The 22,105-nt window shown below is 40.1% G+C and overlaps 1 protein-coding gene across 1 annotated transcript in view; it reads left to right on the top strand.

Moving 5' to 3' along the window:
• Positions 1 to 21,081, top strand: part of LOC124622487 (RWD domain-containing protein 2A) — a 121,593-nt gene extending 100,512 nt beyond the window's left edge. The window contains exon 5 of the mRNA XM_047148199.1: positions 20,706 to 21,081. The gene's annotated coding sequence lies outside the window, so the exon portion shown is untranslated. The remainder of the gene's footprint in view (positions 1 to 20,705) is intronic.
• The last annotated feature ends 1,024 nt before the right edge of the window (positions 21,082 to 22,105 follow it).

Below are 22,105 nucleotides of genomic sequence, written 5' to 3'. Positions count from 1 at the left end.
AGTCTGATTCATTAGTTAAAACTTCCAGACTGAGAGACCGTGGTCAATCTTAAAACTTCTTCTTCCTGATGCTTCGTTGCCAACTGCAGGCAACATCTTCTGAGGTGAGTCGTTGACTCGGAATATGTTACCCACAGTTGGCAATGAAACGTCAAGAAGGAGTAGTTTTACAGATTGGCCATAGCCTCTCAGCTGAGAAGTTTTAACCACTGAAGACACAGGTCGTGAAAGCCTACACGCTATGATCAAATCGGATTATTAATTTCTGTGTGACTGGCGCAAAACATGTTCAGTATGCTGTGCACAAACATTTGCTTTCTTTTTGGTACCGCAGAACAAGCAATCAAGAAAAAGTATGTTCCACCACTGACAGAAGTGTTTCTGGGGTCACATTCAGAATGTGTTGCACAACGCGTGCCTTTAGTGCAGCTAAGTTCGCAGCCAGAAGTCACACTGATTAAGATCAGATGATCACGACGGCCAGGCTGTAGGGAAACGGTGGCTGATAATTCTAGCATTTCCGAAATGACACTTCAGCAGCTGCTTAACTGGATTTGCAATGTGTGGAGGTGTGCCATCTTCCATAAAAATGGTACCATCCACATCGTTGGAAAGCTGGAAAGACACTGTTGCGCAAAAGACACTCATACACTTACTAGTGATTGTACAGGTAACAGGACCGGAAGCACCTGTCTCTTCGAAAAAATATGGCCCAATGATAAATGATGCCATAAATCCGCACCACGCATTGACCTTTTCAGGATGAAGTGGTACTGGTTGATTTACGTGTGGATTTTCCGTTGCTCATATTCAAGAACTCTGTGTATTGACATATCCTGTCAGATGGAAGTGGGCTTTGTCTGTCCACAAAATCTTCCACAGCCAATCATTGTTCACTTCCATGCTAGCAAGAAATTCTAAAGCAAAGGTCTCTCTATTGCTGTCGGTCAACAGGAAGCAACTCGTGCATTTGGGTAATTTTGAATGGATTGCAAAAAAGGATGTTTCTTAGGAATTTACAAACTGTGCTCACGGGTATATCCAATGTTCGGGCAATTCTCCGTGCATTAAATGTCTGCATGCCACCACTCATCTCCTCCTGCATTGTTGTGGCCACTGCTTCCACTGACACCGAATCAGTTTGTTTCCTCCCTCTACCAGGTTGCACATCAAAAGAACCCATATTTTCAAATTTCCAAATCATTTTCTCCAGACCCACAGCAGTCATCGGACCAACGCCTTTTTTCAAACCCTTTAGTGTCCGGAACTTCTGCAGAGTGACGTGCGCACAGTCATCATTCTTGTAATACAGCTTTACAAGCAGGGCGCGATCCTGCATTGAGACAGTCATGGCAAATGTCACAGATGCCGTGTATGCTGTGTATCCGGTGTGTTTATACCAACTTCAGTGGACCGTATGCATGACAGGTGTTTTCATTTATGTATTTGACACATGCAGCACCATCTATTGATCAATTTTCACACTATTATTTTTCTTCTGCCATACGTTTTCCCCCTTCTCCGATAATATTCCGTTGCAATTTAACGTCATTCTGACCAATGGTGTCATTTATACAGCATTTTGAAAGTCTAACTTTAATTATAATCACCCTCTGACATTGCTGTTTTACAGAACAGTTGGGTCTGCAAGACTTTTAACTGTTGCCAAATTTTCTTTGTTGTCTAAAGTGGTTGGTTCTCCCATGCAGGGATATCAGTGTGCAACATAATTAAATTGATATGAGTGTAGTTCAATCAGCTGATGGGAATATGTCGGAAGCAAGATGTGCTTCTGCAGATGTTTAGCTGCTGTGACAGCCACATCATCAGAGCAGAGAGCTTGCCAGGCTGAGTGATCTCTACCCTTCATTGCCCACAACGACACATTTGAGTGCAACCTTCCAGCTCTGAGCACTCATGAGAGTGACATAAATGTCAAAATCAGTCTAGCCAACAACCCCCCCCCCCCCCCACCACCAGTGTGGTAATGTGAGTAAGTGTAAGAATTCCAAAATTCTTAAAAAATCAAATCTTAGAAGTTCAGTTAACCACTCTTGCATATGGTTTTGCTTTTATTTTTGTTTGGTAAATATTTTAGTAATTTATTTATATATATTTTTTTACTTTAGTTGCATTGCTTCATGTTTAGTGTGTTTACATGTGGCTCCCAAATTATGTTTTAGTAAACTGATTTCCCAACTGTATTTTTGGTTGTTCATGCAAATACTCCAATAGTGGTTCTAGAAATGCAATTCTAGCTGCCAGATTTCGACTTACACAATTAGTCTTCAGTCCATGTAAATGCTATATTGCATCTGAGTTGTGATAGGTTTGTCTGAATGCTACATGTTTATGTTGTTGATGTTGACAGAGTGATTTTGTGTGGAGTGATGGACACGAGGAAGTACTAGACTCACCAGGAAGTTATTAATTTCATTTATTTAACTGACAAGAAGCACATCTTTTCTGTATCTGATGCATGAATGCTGATATATTCTCTGAATCAGCAAATTTGAGCAGCTTGGCTACTGCTTTATGTAATACATGGCAGACCAATTTGTAAATTTGAATATTTTTTCTTGCATTAAGTTCAAAGGACTTATACACAATCAGTTGCTGGTGATAAAATATTCCTAAGAATGTGTCGTTCCTGAGTTGGAAAAGTTTACTGACATCTGTTAAGGATATCATACTCTCTCTTGATTACAAACATCACTCAATACTGATGACCACATTTTATCATAAGGACTAAACTGGAACAATTGATTTAAAGGCACCATTCATGTACAACAACTAATGCTCATAAAATAGATATTTGTTTAGACAGCAGCATCAGATCTCTCTTTACATGTAGTCAGACAGCAAAAATTGGTTTCTGAAATTTGATTTTTAATCTCCTGAAGCTGTGTAGCATGTAAGCATGTCAATTATCTCATGAAGTCATAGGGGAAAGTAATATGGGATACGTTTCAATTTCTCAACGCTACTAAAATTACCAGAATTATACCACAAGCAGGAACTCGAAACATTGCTCTGGGTTGGAACACGTAGAGGAACTGTGACTCAAGTTTAGAAGAATAATAGATGCAAATTAGAGCTTAGGGACTTTGGTGGAGATTTAATAAATGAAACCCACTTGGCTGTCATGTGCAAAACTTTTGGCCACTGTAGAAAAATATTATTGAAAATCATTATGGTGACATAGCAACTGTATGACACCTCTGACTGACAAAATAAACATCACTGTCCTGTGCAGTAGAGTGAACAATAAAATCTGTGCCGGGAGTATGTGTCAAATCTCTGACCAGTGTAGACCACAATGTAATTCTGTCCAGCAAAAAAGGTAAGGATTTCTCCACCACATTCCATGTACCACTTATTACATATGCACTCCTGCTGGTACAAAATTTCTGACAATGGTGACCCCAACTACCACATTACATTCTGATTTTATGGAAAGCTGCCACGCATTTTGGGTATTCAACAATGCTGCCTTTGTTTGCCACATCTCCTCACTGTGTCAACGATAGCACCAACGATATTTCACAAACAATGCCATGATGGGATATGAACATTCCATGTGACAATTTACAAATAAACATTTAATCTGGAATAGAGGAACTTTGGTGCAGTAACTTAGGCAGAAACAATGTCGAGTGGAGTAATGAACTATGGCGCCCTGTTTATGCTAAACTGTTACCGGGTGTGCTCGTAGTTTTCCTTCTGTTCCAGCTCTCACACCTACCCAGGGTCTTCCATACCTTTCCAGTGACGTTTTGAGTAATATTCTCCAGCCACAATACTATAATAATGCTCCTAATAGCATCTTTCCAACACATTAGTAGTGCACTCTGTCAAACAAGCCTGCTGTTATCTCATGTACTGCTTGAATGCATGGACAGCAAATTATGATGGCCAATCCTGCCATAGTGTCTGAGTCTCATGCCGTGACTATTCTGCACTGTTTGTTCCATTCAAAAGTGATTCTGGTGCATTGAACGGTGACGTCACGCTCGTTCCAGCCATGCCTCCTGTGCCGCATATCATATTTAATCTAACAGCTGCCACACACCTCGCGTCTCATGCCTCTCATGCCCATTCCATATACAGTGCTAAGTTCAGGCCTACAGACAGGCCTGAACTTTTGCAGCATTCACTGCTTCAGGTCCCATCTACATTGTGCCCTTTCACATCTCACACCTACTCTAGACGTGCTGTGCCCTTTGAGGATCTCTTGTGCGCCACTCACAGAGACAAGATACATCTATTCAATTGACTGAGCATTATACACCTCGTGCCTGCATGTTGATTTTCAAGCCACACACATCTTGCTTCTGCAACTGCCTCATCAGTACGGTATGTCACACAAGGTCTATGCTCTGTATGATGCAACGTCTCTGTATGATGCGACGTGTGCGCCATCCTCATCGCATGCTACCGCTTTGCTGCGACAAAGGACTTCCAAGAGATGCAACAATCGCATACTACGTATGCCATCGCTCACGTGCCAGATACACTGGTCAACACCATGCTCTGGCAGGTCCCGTGTGTACAACTCACGGACAGTGTCCACACCACCCATCCTCCCATTCTGTACCGACCTTCCTGCAGTATGGTTTGCTCTGTGCGAGTGCTTGATGTCCACCCAAGGGATCGTCGATGATGACACAAGATTTGTGACCTTACTCATCCAGCTCGCTGATGATGCAGACTTAATCAGTGTCCTATTCCTGTCAGCACACTCTCAAAACACGTACATGATGACTAAGGCTTTGCTGCTCTAGCACTTCTCACACTCCCTGGAATAGCAACTACATGTAGTTATGCATGAAGAAACCCTCGAAGACAATCCGCCTTCCTCACTCTGGCAATGCCTATGAATGCAGATGATCCTACACTGATGCCTGACTGCATGCTCTGGACGATGTTGCTATTGAACTTCCCACACACAATGCTATTGCATGAGGATGACCCCCTTGACGTCAGACTTTGCCTCTTGGACTGAGAGCAAGGCCATCACCCAGTTGGCTGCAAGGCAACTGAGGTTAACTGACTACTACCGAGCCAGTCTGAGCTCCCCACTAGCCACCAGCCACCATCACTGTTTCTGCTCTGTGCAGCTGCGACACGTCCGAGGTCAGCTGACTCTGCCTGATGTGGCTGGAGCCCATTCCCACCACACTGCATGACCTTTACAATCACTGTATGATGCAGCGAGTACGTTCACCTCCACAGCCCGCCGCCATCCCCCACCCCCACCCCACCCTGGAACTGTTTACTAAGAGACACCACTTCAGAGAACACCACCACTCGCCTCCGTCACTTCGATAGCCGAGGGATATTGTTGGTTCCATAGCAGATTCAGACGGGAGGATAGTAACTGCAGGGAGGATAGTAACTGCAGAGTGCCTTCTGCTTACCCAAACGGGCACAGCAGCCTGCTGGAGGCACACCAGGCTGCTCTACAACCACAGGATGCCTTAATCAACTGCACTTGCAAAGTTCTGCCACCTAACATCCCTTTTCTGACAGCTCATGCTTATTTGTTTATGACCGTCTGACACAAACCTATTTCCTCATTGACACAGATGCTGACATCAGCACCCTCCCGCCAGCTTGAGCACCAACCTACCCTCTTGCCATCATCATTCCAATTACGTGCCGTAAAGGACACTGTCATGGCAGCCACCAGCACAGTGTCAATGACTTTGGACTTGGGGGCAGAGAGTCACATGCACTAGACCTTCGTCATCGCTGAGACTGGGAGCAGACTTTCTGCGTCACTAACACCTGCTTCCTGACCTCACCCATGGTTACCTCCTCCTAAAGTGCTCAGCAAACTTTTCTCTCTGATGTCCAACTATTCTTTGGTAAGCACCGCAAATGACGTCATGAGATGCAGAAACATGGATCTTTGGCAGCGCATTGCTGACACTGCAGCATCACTTCATTTTGCTGTCCTACAGCATTCACAACAGCCACACCACCGGTCTGCCTCCTCGGAGGATGCCATCGTACTTCCAGAGCCTATTTGCAAGGAATCTGAACAGGTTAGTGAAGTGCTGTATCCAACTTCAGTGTCCAATTCTGACAGGCACATTTATAATTGTAACTGTATATAGGTCCCCATCAGGAAATTTTCATCTATTTCTGAAAAATTTGGACTCCTTGTTGTGCTATCTGTCAGACAGGGGGAAGCAAATTATTATTTGTGGGGACTTCAATGTAGATTCTCTGAAAGAGGGTAATAGGAAAAATGACCTTGAAGTATTACTCGGTTCTTTCAATTTGACACCCGTTATTGATTTTCCTACTCGGGTGGTAAAGGATAGCAGCTCACTGATAGATAACGTCTTTATAGACCAAGATAAGTTTAACCAGATAAATGCTCAGCCTGTTGAGAATGGTCTTTCTGATCATGGTGCACAGCTAGTTACAATATATGACATAGCTCCATTCAGCAATACTAAACAGTCCTCCAAAGTAGTATGTTCAGTCAACAATTTAACAATTGCAAATTTCAGGGAAAGCCTACAGCAGTTAGACTGGGATGAGGTGTACCGTGAACCTGATGCCAATTTAAAATATAATTTATTTCATGACATTTTTGTAAATGCATTTGAAAACTGCTTCCCCAAGAAAATAGTTAAATATACTCGTAAGAAACCTTGTAACAAACCATGGCTTACTAAGGGTATAAAAATATCTTGTAACCGGAAAAGGGAAATGTATCTGACAGCAAGAAAGAGTAGTGACCCAGAAACTATCAAAAATTATAAAAACTACTGTGTTATATTAAGAAAAGTTATTAAAAAATCCAGGAGTATGTGTATCATGTCTGAAATCAGCAACTCTGATAATAAAATTAAAACAATTTGGAATATTATTAAAAGAGAAACAGGTCAACCAAGAGCAGAGGAAGACAGTATTACCATCAAATTGAATGAAAACTTTACGAACAAAAAGTCAGAAGTTGAAAATATTTTTAATAATCATTTTCTAAATGTTGTGGATATAGTAGGATCCAGGTGTTCATTAGAAGATGCTAGGCTGTTAATGGAAGAGGCCATACCTATGCAATTTGATACAATTGAAATCTCACCCACTTCTCCCTCTGAAATTAGGAAAATAATAAACTTGCTTAAAAGCAAAAACTCACATGGAATTGATGGCATTTCCAGCAAAATACTAAAAGCTTGTTCTCAACAGATAAGTAAGATTCTCAGCCACCTGTGTAATAGCTCTCTGGAACAGGGCATTTTCCCTGATAGACTGAAATATGCTATTGTTATACCTTTGCATAAAAATGGGGATAGATCTGATGTCAACAATTACCGTCCAATCTCCCTTCTAACAGCTTTATCCAAAATTTTTGAGAAAGTAATGTATTCAAGAGTAGCTTCACATATCTGTAGAAATGAAGTACTAACAAAATGTCAGTTTGGTTTCCAGAAAGGTTTTTCAACAGAAAATGCCATATATGCTTTCACCAGTCAAATTTTGAATGATCTGAATAACCGAACACCACCCATTGGGATTTTTTGTGATCTCTCAAAGGCTTTTGATTGAGTAAATCATGAAATTCTGCTAGACAAGCTCAAGTATTGTGGCATGAGTGGGACAGTGCACAAATGGTTTAATTCGCACCTAACTGGAAGAGTGCAGAAAGTTGAAATAAGTAGTTCTCGTAACATGCAAAGATCAGCACATTCCTCAAACTGGGGAACTATCAAGAATGGGGTTCCACAAGGGTCAGTCTTGGGTCCTTTGTTGTTCTTAATATATATTAATGACTTGCCATTCTATATTCATGAAGAGGCAAAGTTAGTTCTCTTCGCTGATGATACAAGTATAGTAATCACACCTGAGAAACAAGAATTAACTGATGAAATTGTCAATACTGTCTTTCAGAAAATTACTAAGTGGTTCCTTGTAAATTTTGATAAGACACAGTACATACAGTTCCGTACAGTGAATGGTATGACGCCATTAATAAATATAGACCTTAATCAGAAGCATATAGCTAAGGTAGAATATTCCAAATTTTTAGGTATGTCCATTGATGAGAGATTAAATTGGAAGAAACACATTGATGATCTGCTGAAACGTTTGAGTTCAGCTACTTATGCAATAAGGGTCATTGCAAATTTTGGTGATAAACATCTTAGTAAATTAGCTTACTACGCCTATTTTCACTCATTGCTTTCATATGGCATCATATTTTGGGGTAATTCATCACTGAGGAATAAAGTATTTATTGCACAAAAGCGTGTAATCAGAATAATAGCTGGAGTCCACCCAAGATCATCCTGCAGACATTTATTTAAGGATCTAGGGATATTCACAGTAGCTTCTCAGTATATATACTCTCTTATGAAATTTGTTATTAACAACCAAACCCAATTCAAAAGTAATAGCAGTGTGCATAACTACAATACTAGGAGAAAGGACGATCTTCGCTATTCAAGATTAAATCTAACTTTGGCACAGAAAGGGGTGAATTATACTGCCACTAAAGTCTTTTGTCACTTACCAAATAGTATCAAAAGTCTGACAGATAACCAACAAGTATTTAAGAAGAAATTAAAAGAATTTCTGAATGACAACTCCTTCTACTCCATAGAGGAATTTTTAGATATAAATTAAGAAAAAAAAGAAGAAAAAAAAAACAAAAATATTTAAAAAAATTAAAAAAATAAAAATAAAAAATAAAGAAAAACAAAAAAACACAAAAAAATAAAGTTGTTATATTAACTTAAGTATGTTGTTAAATTAACCTAATTATGTCATGTATTGGAAAATTCGACTCGTTCCACATCATTACGAAATATCGTATTCATGATCCATGGAACTAGTATTTAATCTAATCTAATCTAATCTAATCTACAGTGTACCCACTGCTCTGCCCAGTCAGCTTGTTCTACAGCATGGTGTGTTTCTGGCCACTGATGTGCGCACTACTATCAGCCACATGCAGTTTGTGCTGTTCTTGATGGTACTGTTCATCTTATAAACACTACACCTGGCCCACCTATCCAATGTAGACCTTGACACCTCCTTCCCCATAAATTTAGAGCAACAAAGGCCACCATGGACAAACTAATGGCAGTAGGCATTGTCCACCTGTCGCACAATCCCTGGGCACCTCCTGTAGAGCTCGTTTTAAAGAAAGACAAATTGTGGTGCCTTTGTGGCAACTACCAGTTGCCCCATGACCAAATTATTATAGATAGTTATCCAATCCCTAACTTACAGCACTTCACCAAGAGTTAGTGGGGACCCAAATATTCTATGTTATTGACTGTAAAACAGTATACCTCCAAATTCCCATGGTGGAAGAGGACATACCAAAGACAGTGATCGCTACACCTTTCGGACTCTTTGAGTTTTTGTGTATGCCTTAAAGATAAAAAAATGCCATGCAAATGTGACAGCATTTTACTGACAAAGTTTTGTTCAGTATACCATTTCGTTATACCTACAAAGACAACATCCTTATATTCTCACCATCAGTGGAAGAGCACGGGGCTCACTTACAAATGCTCAACAGACTATCTCCTATTGGTCATCATTAATGAAGACAAATTTCAGTTACGGCAAGCCTGTGTGACATTCATTAGCCAACACGTAGATGCCTCAGGCATCTGCCCAATACCAGAGAAGGCCGACTAGATATGACTCTTGTCACCTCCCTCCACCTAGAAAGAGTTATGCAGATTTTCAGGCATCATAAATTTCTACAGGAGATACATCCCGCAAGCAGCTGAGTCTCTCCATCCTCCGAACGAAGTCCTGCACGAGAAGAATACTGTGGGAAAATGCAACCTCAAGTGGACACATACTACACAATCCACCGTTGATAAAATCAAGCATGACAACACTGGCTCATCCATCTCCTGATGCCCACCTTACTATAACAGTGGACGCAAGTGCCCTTGCTGTCAGTGCCGTGCTACAGCAGGAGATAGCCTGCTTTCCCCAGACTCAGCAGTTTTTCTCTTGTAATCTTTCAGGCACGCAGCATGAGAGGTCAACCTTTGACCATGAGCTGTTCACCATCTACAAGGCCATTCACTGCATTTGAGAAGAGATAGTGGGCATATCTGTTATTGTTTACATCTATCACCATCCCCTGGCTGACACGTTACACAATCCACCTGAGGACCCTCCCCCAGGTGTTTTTGATACCTTGATTTCATTTCATGACTGATGTGCGCTATATCAAAGGCACTGACAACAGTCTATTTGTCATGCATCGCCTCTTCCTCTGCCCGGCTCGATTACAACCAGATTGCCAAGGCACAAGACTTTGATCAAGACTTACTGAACCTCCTTCAGTGAGGAAATGAACCTCTATCAGTAGATCGGGTTTCACTGGGCATGGCCTGTACCTCAGTAGTTATGGGAAAGGGAGGCTGGCAAAGCTCATAGGTGACAGTGTAGTGGGTGGTGGTGGGATCACTCATGGAAAAATTCCTGTAGTAGTAGGATGAAGTCAGCTGATAGGTATACCTGCTTAAAGGAAGTCCCTCTAACAAAGGGCTCACCTTCAGAGGACGTAAGGTTTCCAAGTAGAGAAGGAATTAGCATATTTCATCAAAATATAAGAGGTATTAGAGATAAAAGTAGTAAACTGTTTATAGATGTAGACTGTGAAATTATTGGTATATTGGAGCATCACTTAAATAACTTGACAATTCAGAGGCTTCCTTTACCAGGCTACAGATTAGCTGGCTGTTTTTCAAGGATTTCCTTGCGAGGTGGGGAGTGGCTAAAAAACAGTATTCCATTTGATTCGATAGACACATCATGGCAATGCACTAACAGATATTTGAATGTTGTGCAGGGGCAGATGAATTTAGTGAAACTAAACTTCTAATTGTATGGTTATATATGTGTCTGTCGACCTGCCAGCACTTTCATTTGGTAAGTCACATCATCTTTGTTTTTAGATATATAAACTTCTAATTGTTGTGAATTAATAGAGGGAAACATTCCACATGGGAAAAATATACCTAAAAACAAAGATGATGTGACTTACCAAACGAAAGTGCTGGCACGTTGATAGACACACAAACAAACACAAACATACACACAAAATTCAAGCTTTCGCAACAAACTGTTGCCTCATCAGGAAAGAGGGAAGGAGAGGGAAAGACGAAAGGAAGTGGGTTTTAAGGGAGAGGGTAAGGAGTCATTCCAATCCCGGGAGCGGAAAGACTTACCTTAGGGGGAAAAAAGGACAGGTATACACTCGCACACACACTCATATCCATCCGCACATACACAGACACAAGCAGACATTTGTAAAGGCAAAGAGTTTGGGCAGAGATGTCAGTCGAGGTGGAAGTGCAGAGGCAAAGATGTTGTTGGATGACAGGTGAGGTATGAGTGGTGGCAACTTGAAATTATTGATTGAGGCCTGGTGGATAACAGGAAGAGAGGATATATTGAAGAGCAAGTTCCCATCTTCGGAGTTCGGATAGGTTGGTGTTAGTGGGAAGTATCCAGATAACCCGGACGGTGTAACACTGTGCCAAGATGTGCTGGCCGTGCACCAAGGCATGTTTAGCCACAGGGTGATCCTCATTACCAACAAACACTGTCTGCCTGTGTCCATTCATGCGAATGGACAGTTTGTTGCTGGTCATTCCCACATAGAATGCATCACATGTTTATAGGTCCCCTAACTCTGACTTCAGAGCATTTCTGCTGAAGCAAGAGAGGGTTCTTGATTCACTTTGAAGGAAGTACCAGAAATTAGTTATATTTGGTGACTTCAATATTAATTTTGTATATGATGGTGCAAGGAAAAGGATGTTGGTAGACCCCTAAACTCATTTGATCTAATGTAGACTGTGTTTTTTCCAACTAGGGTGCAGGGGAACAGTAGCACAGCCATAGACAATATTTTTATTCATTCTTCATTACTAGATGGGCATTCTGTTCGTAACAGTGTGAATGGCCTTTCAGACCATGATGCACAAATTTTAACACTAAAAAGCTTTCATACTCAAACAAATGTCACATATAATTACAAACTATGTAGGGAAGTTAATCTAACAGCAATAGAGAATTTTTTAAACCTTGTCAAGGAACAAGAGTGGCAGGATGTTTTGCTGACAACATAGATGATTAATATAGTGCTTTCCTTAACACATTTCTCATACTATTTGACAGTTGTTTTCCATTAGAACATTCTAAACAGGGTACTAGCAGTAATAAGCAGTCCAGATGGCTGACTAGTAGGATAAGGATATCATGTAGAACACAGCGGGCATTATATCAAAATGTTAGAAGTAGTCACAATCAAGCTACAGTAGCCCATTAAAAACAGTATTGTAAGGTGCTTAAAAATGTTATTAGGAAGGCAAATAATATGTGGTATGCAAATAGAATAGATAATTCACAGGATAAAATTAAAACCATATGGTCAGTTGTGAAGGAAGTGTCTGGTCAGCAGCACAAGGTTGACGATATAAAGTCAGTTCATAGTAAAAATATTTCTGTTACCGATAAATCACACATATATATACAGTATGTAACAATCATTTTCTGAGCATTGCTGGTGAATTAAATAAAAATTTAGTTTCTACATGGTGTCATATAACTTCTTTGGCAAATGCGTTTCCCCGATTGATGTCTGAAATACTCCTCTGCGTTACAGATAAGGGGGAGATTGAGTCAATAATTACATCACTGAAGACTAAGGACTCTCATTGATATGATGGAATGCCTAGCAGAATATTAAAGTTCTGTGCTGCACATGTTAGCCCTGTATTTAGCCATATTTGTAATTTTTCGTTTAGGAATGGTCAGTTTCCTGAATGATTAATGTACTCAGTAGTAAAGCTGCTTAATAAAAAGGAAGAAAGGGATAATGTAGACAACTTTAGACCTATTTATATGCCATCAGTGTTTGCTAAAGTTCTTGAAAAGGCTGTATATGTAAGGATAATTGATCATTTTATATCACACAATTTGCTATCCACTGTACGGTTTGGCTTTAGAAGTTGTTTAACGACTGAAAATGCTATATTCTCTTTTCTCTGTGAGGTACTGAATGGGTTAAACAAAAGGTTTCGGACGCTAGGCATATTTTTTGATTGAACTAAGACGTTTGATTGTGTTAATCACAAAGTATTGCTCCAGAAGTTGGACCATTATGGAATACGGAGAGTAGCTTACAATTGGTTCACCTCTTACTTTAGCAACAGACAGCAAAAGGTCATTATTCACAATGTTGAGAATGGCTCTGATGTGGGGTCTGAGTGGGGTACAGTCAAGTGGAGGGTGCCCCAGGAATCAGTGTTGGGGCCACTCCTGTTCCTTATTTATATAAATGATATGCCCTCTAGTATTATGGGTAACTCTAAAATATTTCTGTTTGCTGATGACACTAGCTTGGTAGTAAAGGATGTAAAGGATGATGTGTGCAACATTGGCTTGGTTTCAAATTGTACGATTCATGACCTAAGTTCATGGCTTGTAGAAAATAAACTAATGCTAAATCACAGTGAGACTCAGTTTTTACAGTTTCTAACACTATTCAACAAAACCTGATGTTTTAATTTCACAGAATGGGCATATGATTAGTGAAACTGAACAGTTCAAATTTCTAGGTGTTCAGATAGATAGTAAATTGTCCTGGAAAGCCCACATTCAGGATCTTTTTCAAAAACTTAATGCTGCCATTTTTACTATTCGAACGGTATCTGACCTGAGTGATCGTTCAACACAAAAATTAGCCTACTTGGCTTATTTTCATTTGCTTATGTCATATGGTATTATATTTTGGGGAACTCTTCCCATTCTAAAACGATATTTTTGGTTCATAAATGGGTGGTTCGGGCAAAAAATGGTGTAAGTTCACGAACCTCGCCAGTCCCTGTTCACGAGTCTGGGTATTTTGACATTGGCCTCTCAATATATATATGTATTCCTTACTGTTGTTTCTTGTTAAAAATATTATCTTATTCTCAAGAATAAGCAACTTTCACTCAGTTAATACTCGGCAGAAACCAAACTTGCATTTGGATCGTACTTCATTAACTCTTGTGCAGAAAGGTGTGCAGCATACTGCTGCATCCATTTTCAATAAGCTACCACTCAAATTCAAAAATCTTAGCAGTAATCCACGTGCTTTAAAATCGAAACTGAAGAGTTTCCTCATGGGTCACTCCATCTATTCTGTCAAGGAGTTCCTTGAAAAATTAAGCTGATTCTTATTATATTGTTGGTTGCTTTTACTGAACTTATGGATTGACTTTTTTGGGGTCCATAAACATTTTATTTTTATCTGTTATTACTTTTATGTTGTAATTTCATGTACTGATGTACTGACACGTTCCATGACCTTGGAGATGTGCTCCACAATTTTGTCCTGTGGAACTTGACGTGGAAATAAATAAATGAATAAATAAAATGTGGAGACAGGCCTCAAACTTGAGCAACATACCTTCCCTGGCTTCACCAGACCAATTTGGTGTGACTTGTCCTGTGACCAGGTCATCCCAAAACCTTTTCATAAGCAAATCACTGATGTCATCCACAAATCTCTTACACCTGGGGGTATGGTCCTCTGTAGATTTAGTGACAGAATGTTTTACGTGGCCCCATGAGCAGAAAGACTGCACCATATGGAACAGAGCATGCATCCCATGCCAATGGAGCAAAACAGGCCCTCACCCTTGGCAAATCCCCGATCCCCAAGGGGAGGTTCCAACATAGACCTAATAGGACCACTGCCAGTTTTGAATCGACAGCCTTATGATTGATAGAGTTACACTGTGTGTCGAGGCCATACCTACTGCTGATATATCCTTCAAGACTGTTGCCAAAGTGGATCACACATTTTGGCTGCTCTGTGTCACTCACTACCAACCACAGAAGACAGTTTGAGTCCTCTCTATTCAATGAACTGTGGCATCTTTATGGCTGCCACCGCTTCCATACCACCACATATCACCCACAGGCGAACAGTCTCATTGAAAGAGGGCACCGCACATTAAGCACAGTGCTAATGTGCTGTCCTGAATCATGGACAGAAGCCATTCTCTGGGTATTACTTGGCATCCGCACCCCCCATAAGGGAGACCTTGATGCATTTTTAGCCGAGATCCTGTACAGTGAGCTATTACCTCTTCCCATCAATATTGTCGTGCGGGCTACAACCCCCACCAATCATGACCTGCCAGATCTCATTGCCCGTGTCAGGCGTCACATACAGAACCTGCGTGTACCCTCATCCCTAATCACCCTAATCACCCCATGCAATGCCACAGATCTTCATCCATAAGAATCTGTCCATCTGCTCGCAATGGATGCTACACATCGACGCTGTGAGACAGGCCTTGCACCTGCCACGTACCAACCCTAATAAAGTAATTACTCGCAACACAAACACATTCGACATCATGACTCTGGCAAATGACTGCCACGTCTGTTAATAGAGTGAAGCCAGCTTGGACTAATGCAGAATTGTCTCTACACTTGCCATCTAGCCCTGCATCTGACAAACTGTCTTCTACCCCTTTCACACTGCAGCTCAAATTCTCTGACTTTCTCTCTGACGACATATCACTGACGCTTGTTGAGAAAAAGGTAGTATGAATACAGGAGATCCAGGGCCAGCATGATTTCGTACTTACCACCACATCTCGCCTATAGTGGTTGATGCACTCCTGGTGCTGCCGCATTTGCTACATTACAAAATCCAGAGAAATTCTGGTCTTACGTTAAGCCTGTCAGTGCACCAAAGTTAGTGTCCAGTCGATGACACAAGAATCAAAATTAAGGGCAGCATTGAAAAAGCAGAACTGCTAGTGCTGTCTCTCACGTCATTGCAAAGATGACTGATATAGATATTAGTATCAGAGTCATTGAGAGACAATTGAGACTGCTGAAATTGAACAAGATTCCAGGAACCTGTGGAATGAGTGTTAGATGCTATACAATATTTGCAGTTGATTTTTTTCCCCTAATATTTTGTAGATCCCTTGAGGAGAAAAAATTTTGGAAGGAAACACAAGTCACACTCATCTATTAGAAGGGCAGTAGAAGTGAATCACAGAAATGTTGTTCCATATCATTGATATCCGTATGTTGTTGAATTTTAGGACATTTGGTGAGCTCAAACATAATGAAGTATCTCAAACAGAATGTCTTCCTTCATGTGGAGCAGCATGGATTTGGAAAACACAGGTCAACCAAAAGCCAATGTAATGGTTTTCTCGGATGAAACTCTGAATGCAGTAGGTCATGGCAATCACATGGATGCTGTATTTCCAGGCTTTGTAAAAGCATTTGACTTAGTACCACACCAGTCATTATTAACTAAACTATAACTATAGAGGGCTCTCAAATGAAACTTGGAGCTGGACTCTGACAGTGAGTCATCAACAGACATAACTTCAGGAGTGCCGAATGGAGCTGTGTTGAGACCCTACATGTTGATGTTGTATATTACTGAACTGGTTGACATTACTAATAATAACCTCTCATTCTTTGTAGATGGCACAGTTATGTCCCATATACTGAAATACAGTTTGAAAAATGCTACAAACACATGCAGTCAGTGCTTGATGAGATTTCAAAATGATGAAAAGATTGGTAACTTGCTTTAAATTTTCATAAATCTAAAGTTTTGTGCTCCACAAACTGCAACTGAAATGTAACTTGCTTTAAATGTTCATAAATCTAAAGTTTTGTGCTCCACAAACTGCAACTGAAATAAGTCAACTCTAACAAACATCTGTGTGTAACATTTTGTGAGGATATGAATGGAATTATCACTTAGGCTCAGGGAGCAGACTTAAATATGTTGGTAGGATAATGGGAAGTTCGATCAGTCTGCCAAGGAAATTGCTTACAAAACAATAATGGAATCAATTGTATAAGATTACTCAAGTGTGTGGAACCCTTGCCAAAAAGGACTAACAGGAGATACTGAATAGATACAACAAAGAGTAGCACGAATTGCCATAGGTTTGTTTGGCTTGGAAAAGAGTGTCACAAAAATCCTGCTGAACATGAATTGGCAGATACCTAATGACAGATGTCAACTATCCTACAAATGTTTCTATACAGAATTTAAAGAATGAATATTAAGTAGGAAATAAACTACAGCCTTTCCACATTGCTCCCATAGGGACTGCAAATACAAGATTAAACTAATTCCACAATGCGCACAGGTATTCAAACAGCCATTTTTCTTGTATGCCATATACAAAAGATATCTGAAGAAACCACAACAATGGAAATTACTTTGCCATGCAGTTTGCAATAGTTTGTAGAGGGAATGTATGCAACATATAGAAAATGTACTTAGAAAAATGCACTAAGTTGAAATAAACTACTGTACATCCTCATTAGAACTGTCAAATTTAGAGTAAGGGAGGAAGTGGGCTATGCATTATTTGAAAGAACTGTGAATCTGTTGTGAAAGAAGTGTTGTATAGTGCTTAATAATGCATGTTGCCACACTTGAACACAACGTGATTTAAACGTGCCATGATGTGAATCAGCCATTTGTAAAGTTGAAAGTCTATTACTACTACTACTACTACTAATAATAATAATAATAATAATATCTGAAATCTTTTATTGTGAAGGGTGCAGCACAATGAGAAATAAGAACTCCTATAACCATAAAAGTAATCTTCAGATGCAGTAAATGTTACACTTATGTAACCACAAGGAAATATCATAGTGGGGAAGTCACACGGAGTGACATCATTCTCTTCTAAATTCACCATCTGCTGCCATTCTATAAGGTGTACAACTTTGCTTCTGCCGTTTGCCGATAGGTGGCAACAGCAGTAAGTGACGGTCGAAAGAAAGAGATTGCAGACATCAGGCAGTTAGCTTGGACCTCAATCAACATAACCTCATTCAAACATTAGTCAATTTGTGTCTGCATCATAAAGTTGTTCTTGATTGAAAATGTCATTTTACGAGCCTAATTCCCGTCGTTTGCGGGAGGTGTTACTGTTTTGTTTCAATATGAAGAAGACAGCGGCTGAGTCTCATCGAATGCTCTCAAGTGCATATGGTAAGGATGCTATTAGTGAAACAATGTGTCGTGAGTGGTTTCAATGCTTCAAGAATGGTGATTTTAATGTCATAGACAGGCATAATGGTGCAAGAGAGAAAGTTTTTGAAGATGCAGAAGTGGAGACTTTGCTGAGTGAAGACTCACATCAAACTCAAGAAGAATTGGCACAATTAGTGGGAATGACACAGCAAGCTGTTTCCAAAATGTCTCAAGGCAATGTGCATGATTCAGAAAGAAGGAAATTGAATCCCGTGCAAGCTGAAACCAAGAGACGTTGAACGGTGTTTGTGTGTTTGTGAACAGTTGCTTCACAGGCAAAAACGGAAGGGATTTCTGTATCGCATTGTGATCAGGGATGAAAAATGGGTTCATTATGATAACCATGATTGCAAAAAATTGTGGAGATATCCTGGTCATGCTTCCACGTCGATGACCAAACTGAATATTCATAGCTCCAAGAACATATTCTGCATTTGGTGGGACCAGCTTGGTGTCTTTGTACTATGAGGTGTTAAAACCAAGTGAAACAATCACAGGTACTTGTTATCAAATGCAATTAATGTGTTTGAGCAGAGCATTAAAAGATAAAGGGCTGCAATACAGTGAGAGGCACGATAAAATGATTTTGCAGTATGACAACGCTCAACCCCACGTTACAAGAGGTCGAAACATACTTGGAAATGTTAAAATGGGAAGTCCTCCCCCACCCACTGTATTCTCCAGACGTTGCTCCCTCTGACTATCACCTGTTTAGATCAATGGCGCATGGCCTGGCTGACCAACACTTCCAATCTCAAGAAGAAGTCACAAATTGGATTGATTTGTGGATTGCTTCAAAAGATGAACAATTTTTTCGACCTAGGATTCATACACTGCTCGAAAGGTGGGAGAAAGCAGTGGCCAGTGATGGAAAATACTTCGAATGATACATGTGTAACCAATTTGTTTCATTAAAGCCTCAACTGTTAGGGAAAAAACGGCGGAAGCAAAGTCGTACACATTCAACATTCTGAAGTGTACGTCCTCCCTAATGGTGCTGGAAGCTAAATACCACTGTGCTTAATGCCCTATTCTTAGAGACTGAAATTGCCCTTTTTTGCTATCTCTGTTTCCTCTCTCCTCAGCATATCATAGTGTCCGCTCATTCCTGCCAGGAACTAGGATTTACCAAACTGAATTCTGTAGTTTTCTGGTGCAAAGCATGTTCTGCACAAATCTATCCATTTTTCCATTGAGCTCTTCAAACTACACTCCTCAGATCTACCCTGTATTGTGTATAACCCTTCATTTTCTAGCTGTTGGTGATCATCCTTAACTGATCTTTGACATTCTTGTATCTTACTCATGGATCTACAAACTACATATTTAAGAACTCAGCATCAGCAACCTTCAATATGAGAGACATTTTTGTTGAGACAGTTCACCTTCAGTTCTGTCAACAGTAGTGATTGTATGCAGTGTAATGATGCCATAAGCCCTCTCCGCTCCACCCATGAAAAGTCCCCCATTAACCGAAAAGAAATATTGACAGAATGAATTTTCACTAAGCAGTGGAGTGTGCACTGATCTTAAACTTCCTGACAGATTAAAACTGGGTGATAGACTGGGACCTGAACCCAGAACCTTTGCCTTTTGTGGGCAAATACTCTACTGTCTAAGCTATCCAGGCACAATTCGTGATACACTCCACAACTTTACTTTTTCCAATACCTACCTCCTATGTTCCATATTTCATGGGAGTTCTGCATACCTTTCTGGACCTGAGATATCCAGGCAAGACCCTGGAAACAAGCCTGTAGAATGCGGCTACGCTATTGCTTCACAATATCTGGTCCTCCAGGATTGCTAGTCCTGCATGGTATGCAGGAGAACTTCTGTGGAATTTGGAAGGTAGGAGGTGTGGTACTGGGAGAGGTAAAGCTGTGGGGGTTGGCTGTGGACCTTGCCTGGATAGCTCACTCAGTAGAGCACTTCCCCACAAAAAAAAACACTCCGCTTGTGAGTCCCAACCCATCTCACAGTTTTAACCTGCAGAACTGCTAGGTTTCTGACTATTTATTGCATGCACAGGTATCTGCGCAGACAAATCGTAGCCTGTCAACCACCCTTAAATATTAATCCAAAACATTTCTTGTGCATTGGCTCACACTTTTTAGTGGATTCTACTTACAATTTAGAGGAAACTTAAAATCAGTACCCTAATTACTAATAAGCAACATAGCATGAATGAATGCTATTTTTTAGCTACACTTTGGTTCTTAGCAACTGGAGAGTTATGTTAATAATAATTGTTCAGCAGTATCTGCTATATGTCATATAGCTCCTCATGTCTGCACTTATACACATGAAGTGCACAAAGATTTTATTAAATTAGAGGTAAGGAAGTCAATATCTATAAAATATGATTAATGTAATGTAGACTATGCATACCACCTGTCACTGGCCACTTGATAATATATGCTATATAGTTATGTTGGAGGGGAGATAGCATGATTATAGGAAAAATCATTGTTAGTTATTCAGTTATATGTGGATGCACAGACAATGGGCTGCATGTGGCCTTCCATTGATCTGATGGTAGCCCGCCCTCACTGTTTGTTCATGTATTATTATTGTTATTATTTTGTACTCACCTTTCATTCTCTTCCAGAAAGAAGAAGATAGCTGCTTGTAGAACTTGGTTCTTTTGAGCCATGGCAATCATTGCCTTCCAGAAAGGAGAATGCAGACCCTTGCAGGCTGTGGTTCTTTTGAGCCATGGTAGTGTGCCTGGCATTGGGGCAGGAGGATCCCAGTTTGAAATAACAACATGTCTCACAGCACACTATTCCTGAACTTGCATAACAATGCAGTCGTGGCAACAAGAGCTGCAAATGGTCCTGCAGGGAACAGCAGTGTCCAAGTCATCAGTGATTTGTGTATTCTACAGTACGTACCTTGTGTCAGTGAGCTTTGTCAGCCTACTCATTTGTGCACTGAACTTTTAGCAATGAAGCGAAGCAAAAATTTTATGTATATCTGTAAACCATAAGCATTTACATCATGGTCATTGGTGAATAATAATATAAGAAAACTATATAGTTTCTTTTATATTTTTCACAGGAACATTTTTATTTTACCCTTTATAGGCACTGATGTGAAGATTCACTAGCCCCATTTGGAGAAGGTCCAAAATTAAACCTAGAATTGGTAAAGCAGGACCAAGTAGGAAACAGGACAAGAAGCAGCAGTTTCAGGATATTTTTTGTGCAATCGCTGAATGTTATCATTTGCTTTATTTGCAAAAGTGTTGTAGGCATTCCTAAGTAGTACAGCTTAAGGATACATTACAGAATTCTGCCTCTTCTAAATTGTCGGAAGAACTACGTGAACAGAAATTTTCTTCCTTGAAGTGAGAATTGGCTTGTTAGTAAGTCATGTTCAGAAAACCTATTAAAAACTCATGAACTGCAACAGAAATAAGTTTTGAAGTATCTCACTTTATAGTAAAAAAATCAAAAATTGTTTTGAGATAGCTGCTAAAAATATTTGCCCTGAATCAGTTAACCATTCTGATAAAAACATCACAGGGTTGTGGGACAGAAGAAAATGGATTTTCTTCCATTTTCAGAAAATTCAGTTAAACCAAATGATCACTTAAAGGATAATTACTGCAGGGTCGGCAAATATAAAGAACCAGTTAAGACATTGCTCAAAGAAATTTGCTTACTTTTCATTCGTTATTGATGTGTCAACTGACACCATCTCCACACCCCAGTTGTTAGTATTTGCATATGGAATGATGCATGAGTTTGGAGTACATGACCAGTTAACTGGAATGAGTTCACTGTGAGGGCAAACTAGGGTTAGTGATATGTTCATTGGACTGTTGGAACTGTGTCCAAACATTGACTTAACTGACTAACTTAATAGGTATTATGAATAACAGAGCATCTACCATGGTAGGAATTAATTCTGGATTGATATCATCACTAAAACACCATTTATAAGCCCATGATGATATGATGCAATTACACTGTATAATCCCCTCAAAGACTTTTCTGCACTAAC

The sequence above is a fragment of the Schistocerca americana genome, chromosome 7, assembly GCF_021461395.2.
Source record: "Schistocerca americana isolate TAMUIC-IGC-003095 chromosome 7, iqSchAmer2.1, whole genome shotgun sequence".
In the NCBI taxonomy this organism is placed as follows: Eukaryota; Metazoa; Arthropoda; class Insecta; order Orthoptera; family Acrididae; genus Schistocerca; species Schistocerca americana.
This window is presented reverse-complemented; position numbering and strand designations above follow the sequence as displayed.